This window comes from Myxocyprinus asiaticus, chromosome 21 (assembly GCF_019703515.2).
Source record: "Myxocyprinus asiaticus isolate MX2 ecotype Aquarium Trade chromosome 21, UBuf_Myxa_2, whole genome shotgun sequence".
NCBI lineage: Eukaryota > Metazoa > Chordata > Actinopteri > Cypriniformes > Catostomidae > Myxocyprinus > Myxocyprinus asiaticus.
The window spans coordinates 43,956,418-43,967,305 of record NC_059364.1 but is presented as its reverse complement, the minus strand read 5'-3'; positions in this window follow the sequence as shown (position 1 = coordinate 43,967,305).

Genomic DNA, 10,888 nt, shown 5'->3' with positions numbered 1-10,888 from the left:
CCTCAATCTGTGTGGTACAAGAATTTGTGACTTTTCCTAGACTTGCAATCTGAGCATACAAAAGATTATGTGGTACACAAAAAATTTGTTATTAATTGCCAGGTGAAAATATTCAAATGCCTAGAATATCTAATAATGTTTGTCCATAGAAAAAAAATGTTGACTGTTGGCTCCAAAGTCAAATCCTACTGTTAGGGCTGTGTACAAATCACTAATCCCAAATTTGAGAAATAGTAATAGTGACGTTTGCCGTAGCAAACAAACACCACTAATAATCGTAATAAAAATTCCTCCAAGTCATATAGTTCGTTGGCCTAAATGTACGCTGGTTGCCAAGCCACAAACAGGTGTGTAGGCTTTAAACACAGCTCGTCCAATTAGGATTGAGAGTTAATAATCATATTTTAAAGGGGTCATGAGATGAAGAATAAAATTTTACTTGATCTTTTGACATATAAGAGGTCATTATACTCTAAAAAATATACTGTAAGTTTCAGAACTCAAAATTTCCTCCACACTGCAAAAAGAGCATTTGTTGAAACCAAGCTGTCAAAACGGCTTGTTTTCTACTTCCTCAACATTGTGATGTCACACCATAGTAGACATTTGCATCTGACCACAACAACACATCAATGCCTACTTTACCATTTTACTTCTGTAGCCCGCCCAGCAGTGGTGAGCAGTGAGATGGCAAGTAAAGAGCAAGTCAGTCAAGAACAGAAAGCCAATCATAACATTGGGTGTTTACTGTCAAGTCTTAAAGAAGCAGCAGCACCAAAACCAAGCGTTTCTGACAGAGGTTCAGAATGAGGGTGGAAAATAATAATAATACTATACTTTACTGTATAAGAAAACCTCAAGGAACTTTTTAAAATAATGAAAAGGCATGTCATGACTCCTTTAAGCTTTATAAAGCTCTGGAAAAAAATAAGAGACCACTGCAAAATGATCAGTTTCTCTGGATTTACTATTTATAGGTATGTGTTTGAGTAAAATGAACATTTTTGTTTTATTCTATAAATTACTGACAACATTTCTCCCAAATTCCAAATAAAAATACTGTCATTTAGAGCATTTATTTGCAGAAAATGACAACTGGTCAAAATAACAAATAAAGATGCATTGTTTTCAGACCTCGAATAATGCAAAGAAAACAAGTTCATATTCATTTTTAAACACCACAATACTAATGTCTTAGGAAGAGTTCAGAAATCAATATTTGGTGAAATAACCCTGATTTTCAATCACAGCTTTCATGCATCTTGGCATGCTCTCAACCAGTCTTTCACATTGCTGTTGGATGACTTTATGCCACTCCTGGTGCAAAAATTCAAGCAGCTCGGCTTTGTTTGATGGCTTGTGGCCATCCATCTGCCTCTTGATCACATTCCAGAGGTTTTCAATGCGGTTCAGGTCAGGAGATTGGGCTGCCCATGACAGGATCTTGATCCGGTGGTCCTCCATCCACACCTTTATTGACTTGATGGTGTGGCATGGAGCATTGTCCTGCTGGTAAAACCAATCCTCAGAGATGGGGAACATTGTCAGAGCAGAAGGAAGCAAGTTTTCTTCCAGGATAACCTTGTACATGGCTTGATTCATTTGTCCTTCACAGAGACGAACCTGCCCAATTCCAGCCTTGCTGAAACACCCCAAGATCATCACCGATCCTCCACCTGGTCGTCTAAAGGTTAGACGGAGACCGTGGGGGATCGGTGATGATCTGGGGGTGCTTCAGCAAGGCTGGAATTGGGCAGATTCGTCTTTGTGAAGGACGCTTGAATCAAGCCACGTACAAGGTTATTCTGGAAGGAGCATTATTCGAGGTCTGAAAACACTGCATCATTTTTGTTATTTTGACCAGTTGTCATTTTCTGCAAATAAATGCTCTAAATTAGGGTTTCTCAAAGGAGGAATTCAAAGGTGCCAGGAGGTGTTGAGAGCAAATCAGTAGAGAGGGGGACAAGGTCACAAATGGGGGTCGTTTATCAGTCATATTAATCGTTTAATGTTGTGTAGGAGAAACATCAAAAGATATGCACTCCAAAAGTGAAACTAAACATATCTGATCAGAGAGAGCAGAGCACGCGCCGGGGGCAGATACTCGCGCAGCTTTGATAATCAAAAGTGTAGTACCAAGTACCTCCAAATGGGGGAACTTACACCACAGGTAGGTGGGATTTCACAAATGGGCGGAGCTTAGGCGAAAATCCAGAAGTGATGGCAAGTATGCGGATATACCCAAGTGCGTCATTGCGAGGTGATAAATGATGATAGGAAGTTGTGACACTAGTGAAAAACACTGATTTAAAATTAAATATCAACACTTTTTCCATTGTAGTTTAAATGTAATTTCAAATCACTTCAAATCAAATCACTTTTATTGTCACACAACCATATACACAAGTGCTATAGTGTGTGAAATTCTTGAGTGCAGTTCCGAGCAACATAGTAGTCGTGACAGTGATGAGACATATACCAATTTACAATAAACATCAGATTAACACAACGCAATTTAAAATCTAATATACACATAATTACACACAACACAATATACAAATAATAACATACACTGTACAGTATACAATACACACAATATAGAATACACATTATACAATATAAAAGTATATATAGTATATATAGAATGTACAGTAGGTTGTATTGTACTGTATTGACATTCAGGCTGTCGGTTGATAGTAAGTTGCCAGTGTGTTGTTAAGAGAGAATATATTATAATAATAATATCATTTATGACAGTCCGGTGTGAGATATAACAGTAATAAAAGTGCAGTGCTGATGTATTTTGATCGTGGGAGATCAAAAGTTCAAAAGTCTGATTGCTTGGGGGAAGAAGCTATCATGAAGTCGGCTGGTGCGGGACCTGATGCTGCGATACCGCCTGCCTGATGGTAGCAGTGAGAACAGCCCATGGCTCGAGTGGCTGGAGTCTCCGATGATCCTCTGAACTTTTTTCACACACCGCCTGGTATATATGTCCTGGAGGGAGGGAAGCTCACCTCCGATGATGTATCTGGCAGTTCGCACCACCCTTTGCAGTGCTTTGCGTTTGTGGGCGGTGCTATTGCCGTACCAGGCAGAGATGCAGCAAGTCAGGATGCTCTCTGCAGTGCAGGTGTAGAACCATGTGAAGATGTGGTGGTTCATTCCAAACTTCCTCAGCCGTCTCAGGAAGAAGAGGCGCTGATGAGCCTTCTTCACAACGGTTTCAGTGTGGATGGACCATGTGAGTTCCTCAGTGATGTGGACACCCAGGAACTTGAAGCTGCTGACTCTCTCCACTGGTGCTCCATTGATGGTGATGGGACTGTGTTCTCTATCTCTTCTCCTGAAGTCCACCACAAGCTCCTTTGTCTTACTGATGTTGAGGGAGAGGTTGTGCTCCTGACACCAGCGTGTCAGAGTGTGCACCTCCTCTCTGTAGGCTGTTTCATTATTTGTCAGTGATCAGACCTACCACCGTCGTATCATCAGCAAACTTAATGATGGCATTGGAGCTGTGTGTTGCCACACAGTCATGTGTGTACAGGGAATTCAGTAGTGGGCTGAGAACATAGCCCTGTGGGGCTCCAGTGTTAAGGGGCAGTGATGAGGAGATGTTACTGCCCATTCTAACCACCTCGCGTCTGCTTGACAGGAAGTCCAGAATCCAGCTGCACAGCGAGCTGTTTCTCATCAAGCTTGGAGGGCACTTTGGTGTTGAATGCTGAGCTGTAGTCTACAAACAACATTCTCACATAAGTGTTCTTTTTTTCCAGGTGGGAGAGAGCAGTGTGTATTATAGATGCAATGGCATCATCAGTGGAGCGGTTGTTGCGGTAAGCAAACTGCAATGGGTCTAGTGATAGAGGCAGCACAGAGCAGATGTAATCTCTGATTAGTCTCTCAAAGCATTTGCTGATGATGGGGGTCAGAGCAACAGGACACCAGTCATTTAAGCAAGTTATTTTTGATTGCTTTGGAACAGGCACAATGGTGGACGTTTTAAAGCATGTGGGGACTACAGACAAAGAGAGGGAAAGGTTGAAAATGTCCGTAAAAACACCAGCCAGTTGGTTCGTGCACACTCTGATGATGCGTGCCCGGAATGCCGTCTGGACCCGCGGCTTTGCGGATATTCACCCGTTGGAAGGATCGGGTTACATCCGCTACAAAAACGGAGAGTGAACTAACCTCTGTAGCTTCGGCTGCGAGAGCTCTCTCCGCGAGGGAGGTGTTATTTCCCTCGAAACGAGCATAAAAAGTATTTAGCTCATCCGGGAGAGAGGCAGCGGTGTTCACGGCGGAGTTTTTATTCCCTTTAAAGTCCGTGATGATATTAATTCCCTGCCATATGCTTCTAGAGTTGGTGGTGTTAAACTGTCCTTCAATCTTGTTCCTGTACTGACGTTTTGCTGTTCTGTTTTTCGGAGGGCATAACTGGCTTGTTTATGCTCCTCCGCATTCCCGGAATTAAAAGCGGAGGTCCGCGCATCAAGTGCCGCACGAACATCGCTATTAATCCAAGGTTTCTGGTTCGGGTAGATCTGTATTGTTCTGGTCGGAACGACGTCCTCTACGCACTTTCTGATGAAACACGTTACGCTATCAGCGTAAAGCTTGATGTCGTCATCAGAGGCGGACTGGAACATCTCCCAGTCCGCGTGATCAAAACAGTCTTGTAGCGTAGAGTCTGATTGGTCCGACCAGCACTGGATCGTTCTGAGGGTGGGTGCTTCCTGTTTCACTTTCTGCCCTTTCCAGCGTAACCTGGTGGATACACAGGAAGCACATTAAGCACTAGAGTGTATGTCTGTACTTCTGGTGTTAAAGTGATAGTTCACCCAAAAATGAAAATTCTCTCATCATTTACTTACCCTCATGCCATCCCAGATGTGTATGACTATTTCTTCTGTTGAACACATACAAAGATTTGTAGAAGAATATCTCAACTCTGTAGGTCCATACCTTGCAAGTGAATGGTGACCAGAACTTTGAAGCTCAAATAAGCACATAAAGGCAGCATAAAAGTAATCCATACGACTCCAGTGGTTAAATCCATGTCTTCAGAAGCAATATGATAGGTGAGGGTGAGAAACAGATCAATTTTTAAATCCATTTTTACTGTAATTCTTAACTTTCCCATCTGAAAATCACATGTGTAACCTGTGTATTCTTTCAGATGTGAAAGTGATTTCTTCTGAAGACATACATTTAACCACTGGAGTGTTATGGATTACTTTTATTCTGCTTTTTATTCTTTTTAATTTTTGGAGTTTCAAAGTCCATTTACCTGCAAGTAAGTGGTGGTCATTTTCTTGTAAAAGTCTTTGTTTGCATTCTGCAGAATCATACACATCTGGGATGGCATGAGGTTAAGTAAATGAGAGAATTTTCATTTTTGGATGAACTACTCCTTTTAAATGCCATAACTTTTCTAAAAGCTACAGTTTAATCACCACCAATTTACACAAAACGTACCAGGTGTGCAGCTTTTGTACTCGCTGTAGCACTCCAAACAAGTGGAGATGGAGTACATTTTCCAGAAACTTTCTCTGTACGTTGTAGATTTATTTTTCCAACATGCAACACCTGAATGAGAAAAAAATAATTAAGAAAAGCATAAAAAATAAAAACAACAACAACATTAATAATGGCAATATTTACTTTCTAGCCACAAGAAGTGTGCCTTGTTCTTGAAGCTTTGTTCCCCAACTATGTCTCTGAATCTGGTGCAAACCAATGACAGGGGCATGTAGGCAGCATCTCCTTCAAGAATGACTTCGAGCAATATGTTCCTTTGCAATGTTCCTGATAACTGATAAGATAGCAACACTAAGTACAGGCATGTTAGCAAAAAACATAGAAAACAACATTATTGCACCACCTAGAAGGTGAAGCATGATGGTGGGTCATATTCTGTTAACAGCTGATTCGAGAAAGAAAAAAATTGGATTCAAACTATTCCATGGTAGACAGATTATCTAAATTATCTTTAAAATTAAAATAAAAATTATTATGTTTACCTTGCTAAAAACAGAAGGCACAATTGGTGATCAGTCTGCTGAATTGAAATAATCTGTCACTGAAAATTAGCTGACAAATATTATACTCTTGGAACAGAACTGGCCCAATCAAGGACCCAAACTAACTAACTGTTGTGTAATGAAAATTAAAACAACCTTAGAACATCTGTCAAATAGTCAGAATCAAACATTCAATAGTGCTCTGGTATAATGCACTTCAATGACAATGAAAAGCCATGTCTTACCCTTTTCAAACCCATGCGAAGGAAAATACAAGGACACAGACTCCCAGAAATCTTTGACATTAACTTCCCCACTATACTCAGTTGGATCGGGTACCTCACTCACTGTGAAAGGAAACCAACATTCTTTGACCCTCACCTTGAAAACAAATATTTTCAGAATGGATTTTATGTATGTTCCCTTACCTGGCATGCTGAACACACCCTTTTTATGAAGATCCATAATAACCACAGGAGGATGAGAGCCACAATTGATGCATGAATATTTGTAGTCATGTTGCACCAATGCTTCAAAATGTGGGTAGCCATGAAACAGCCAGTTGTGTGGAGGTAGCTTTAAACCAGATGCAAGTTCCATTGCTTTAAAAACCCTGCCTGCTGCATTATGAGTCTATTGGCAAATATAAACAAGTGCTATACTTTGTTGCAGGTATTTTACATCAAACATGAAACAATTGACTACTACTTGTTTAATGATACTGAAAATATTGTATTAGTCCCAAAAATTGCTTTTGTGTTTAAATACTTTCAATAGTGCCACTGATTCAGCATTTTGTGGAATAAAGGCTCATTTAAAATGTACAGGGACCATACCTATGACTATACCTATCAATGTGTCTTTCTCAAGATGACAGGTGTTTGAGGGAGTTGAACAATAGTCAAGCGACCTTAGGTGAGAACATCTAAATGTTGATGCCCACTCCTACCTGCTACATCATAAAATAAACAGCAATCATCCACCTCACATTCATTTGGACCTCTCAGTTTTTGCTTTACATGGACAGGAACAGGTGCCCCACAGAAATGTTTGGCAACTGCAAAAATCTATACACTGGCTGGGATGATGACAATCTGCACATATGTCCTTTTTTTCAGTTGCATGCTTTCTTTTAAAGTGTCACTGAAAACTGTTCAAGTATAATGTTACATTACATTGAGGACATACAACTAATTTCTCACTTGTTTTAAGATTGTCTAATTTCCTGTTCCTGGGCCACAGTGGATGGTAGGCCCCTCTGTATTTGGTCTGTAGTCAATGGCTGGTCAGTTGGTTCATGGGCCACAGTGGATGGTAGGCCCCTGGGTTTTAGGTCTGTGGTAAATGGCTGGTCATTTGATTCATGGACCACGGTGGATGGCTGGTCCATCTGTTCCTGGGCCATGGTGGACATTACGCCCGCCTGGTTTTCAGCCATGCTGGATGTCTAGAACCCTGTTTCATGGGCCATAGTGGACAGTAGGTGACCATGTCTTTGGACAAAGGTGGATTGTCCAAGGGCCTTTGAATTTTGGGTCAGAGTATCTGTGGTGTGTATAAGATGTTGTTTTTTCAAATCTGGCTTGCCACAGTAACAACAATGGTAATGTGCCATTTTGTGACACAAGAGGTGGCATTTATAAATTTTGAAACCTGAAATAAGTATTATTAAAAGAATGTGAACAAATGTTAACTTTTTCATCAATATTTACTATATGAACACCAATCTGTAGTTAATATAAATATACAGTTGCAATCAAAATGATTCAACCCCCAAGACCAGCAATACATTCTGGTGATGTGAATTAAAACACATCAACTAAAACCTCAGTAAACAGTCAAAGTAAGTTTTTAATACACATTTGAGTGATTTTGAGAACAAAATTAGTTTACCTAAATTTTAAAATAAAAAATAACTAATTCTCTCCACAAATGTCATGTCAAAAATATTCAACCCCCAAAGTCAATCATTTGTGGAGCATCCTTTATCCTTAATAACAGCAAATAAATGTTTCAGGTAAGTGTTCTCAGGCTTCGGACACCTCTCTATTAGAATTTTTACACATTTCTCATGAGCAAAAGCTTCCAGCTCATTGACATTCTTTGGTTTCTGTGCTGCCACTGCTTCCTTGAAATCCCAACAAAGGTTTACAATGAGATTTTAATGATGGACTGAAAGGGCCATTTAAGGACATTCCACGACACATGCCTGAACCAGATTTTGGACAACTTGGATGTATCCTTGGTGTTATTGTCTTGCTGGAAAGTCCAGTGATCACCGAGCTTCAATTTACACACTGAAGGCATCACATTTTTCTTGCTAAAATGGCCTGATACCTGAAAGAATCCATGGTGTCAGTCACATAGTCAGGATAGCCGTTTCCTGCTGCCGCAAAACACCCCCATAACAGGACTGACCCACCTCCATGCTTGACTGTGGGGATGGTGTCGTTCTTGTCATCACCTTGTCATCTTACTCCAGACGTACTGCTGACCCATGGGTCTAAAACTCATTTTCAGTTTAGTGTCATACGTCTATAAAACCTTCTTCCAGGACTCCACAGGTCTTCTTGAAGTGGGCAGTGAAATTTTGTGCACTTGAGGTATGCCTCAAGCGTGTCAAACACATCTTTCACTGACACGTGAACCTGAAATACAATAGCATATGTGTTTGCAATTGGTTTTACTGATTGTTATGAGTACTAAATTGAAAGAAGATCATACTAATGTGTTTTGGTGAATAAACCAAATGTTTTAAGTTGATTATGTGGATTATTATTATGTTATTATTATAGGTTTTAAAAGAATGACAATGTTACAAGCGTAATAATTCTGGAGTTTTGTACCAAGACTTTTGAAAATTTGCCTCATAGTGGTAAAAAAAATTGTACCAAAGATATTTAAAAAATAATAATTAAGAAATCGATTTGCATTTAAATTCAGTGTAGTCCTAAAACGTACGAAAATTACATTGCCACAAGACATTACCTGCTTATGGCCTGCAGTGTCCATAACCTGGAAAGCCTACAAGAGTTATTTATCAGCATATCATTCTTGATTGGCAGCATTATGTGAAATGCACTGCATAAAAAAACACAATCCTTCTAAGCACACATTTAAGTGGTTTATATCAGTGCCCGAGTCTTCATTAAATTATGCTTTTTACATTATGTTTGTGAGGTGATAGTTTGATCGGTTGTTTTGCCAATGTGAGCAAATTACTAGATCTGTGTTAAATATGTAATTGTGACACTCCCGTTCTACCCGCTCCGTATGGGATTCGAGCCGATGTCTCTGGTATGGGATGCAGGTGTGCTAACAAGGAGGCTAAAGGCTAATGTTTACTGTCAAATGTGCATTTCATAGCGACAAAATATGCAATATTATTGGTAACCGCACTTACATATAAAATAATATTGAGAAAAATAATATTACTTTTGAACCCCTCTTTGTAAGTCCCGCCTTCTCGCACACCAATTGGTCGATTATAAGAGGCTTGCAGCAACTGGGGTGGAATAACAGGGTTCAAAACAGTGTTACTATGAATGCAAACTTTAATACAGTGAAAAAGACACTCTATTAGCATAACATAAATATATATAAATAAATACAAATTTCCAATTTTTTTTTTTTTTTGAATGTCCATGTACTAAAATAAAATATTTGATGCCATGAGTGTACGTTCATTTACTATTACTATTATTTTGAATGGCCACGGAAAATGAAGCAGTGTGATAATTTTACCTGGTCGCAAAAAGTAGTCTGTTAATTTACCTTATGAACTTTCACCTTTTGCTGACCCTTTATGCTTCCCAGAGATAATGTGTGCTTCTAAATCACTTGCACAAAGTCTCAGCTTATAAATGTTGTCAAATAATTATGGGGGGTGGGGGGCATTCATCCAAAAATATTTGAGAACCACTGCTCTAAATGACAATATTTTTATATGGAATTTGGGAGAAATGTTGTCAGTACTTTATAGAATAAAACAAAAATGTTCATTTTATTCAAACACATACACTGTAAATATGTCTTTAATTTTAATGGTAAAAGACTGTAAATATGCTACAGCATTTTTTGTTGATGAATATTGATGAACTTGTCATCATGTCATCTTGTCACTTGTCATCATGTGCCCTTCTGTAATTACTACAGTGATTAACTATACATTTTAAAGTGAAAAGCTGATTTTTACAGTTTCAGAAGGTTAATATATTAAGATTAACATTTAATAATATAAACAACAATACTGCACTGTAAAATATACCGTAAAACAACAGTTTTAACTTTAAAATTTACAGGTTGTTCTTTAAAGTTGTTTACATTTTTACTGTATTTTTTACATAATTATTCTGGCAAACACAGCTGCCATTTTTTTATTTTTATTTTATTAAAACCACTTATTTTTTAAACAACAGGGTTTTTGTTAGTGTATTTATAAATACTAAATCCAGAGAAACTGAACATTTTGCAGTGGTCTCTTAAGTTTTTACAGAGCTGTATGTTGTTTAATGATATTTTACTTAAAGGTGCACTCAGTAACTTTTGTCTTTGTGTTCTCTTGGACTTATACTGACACCTAGCGGCTTGGATGCAGCATCATTTAAAATCAACAGTTTTCAGTTTCAGATGCCATTGTAGAAATTTAGTATTCACAGTCAGTCATGATTACTTTAATCAATGAGTAAAGTGTCAAATAACAGGACGGTTACTGAGCTTGGGATCAATGCCTTTTTCACACATCGATAATCGGAAGATTTTCACACTGATCATCAATACATATCAGGATTTTTTCAGATATAAACAGGGCTGCCTGTTATATTTCTGGACATGGTGTGAACGGCAGGGTAAATTTAAGGGTGTTG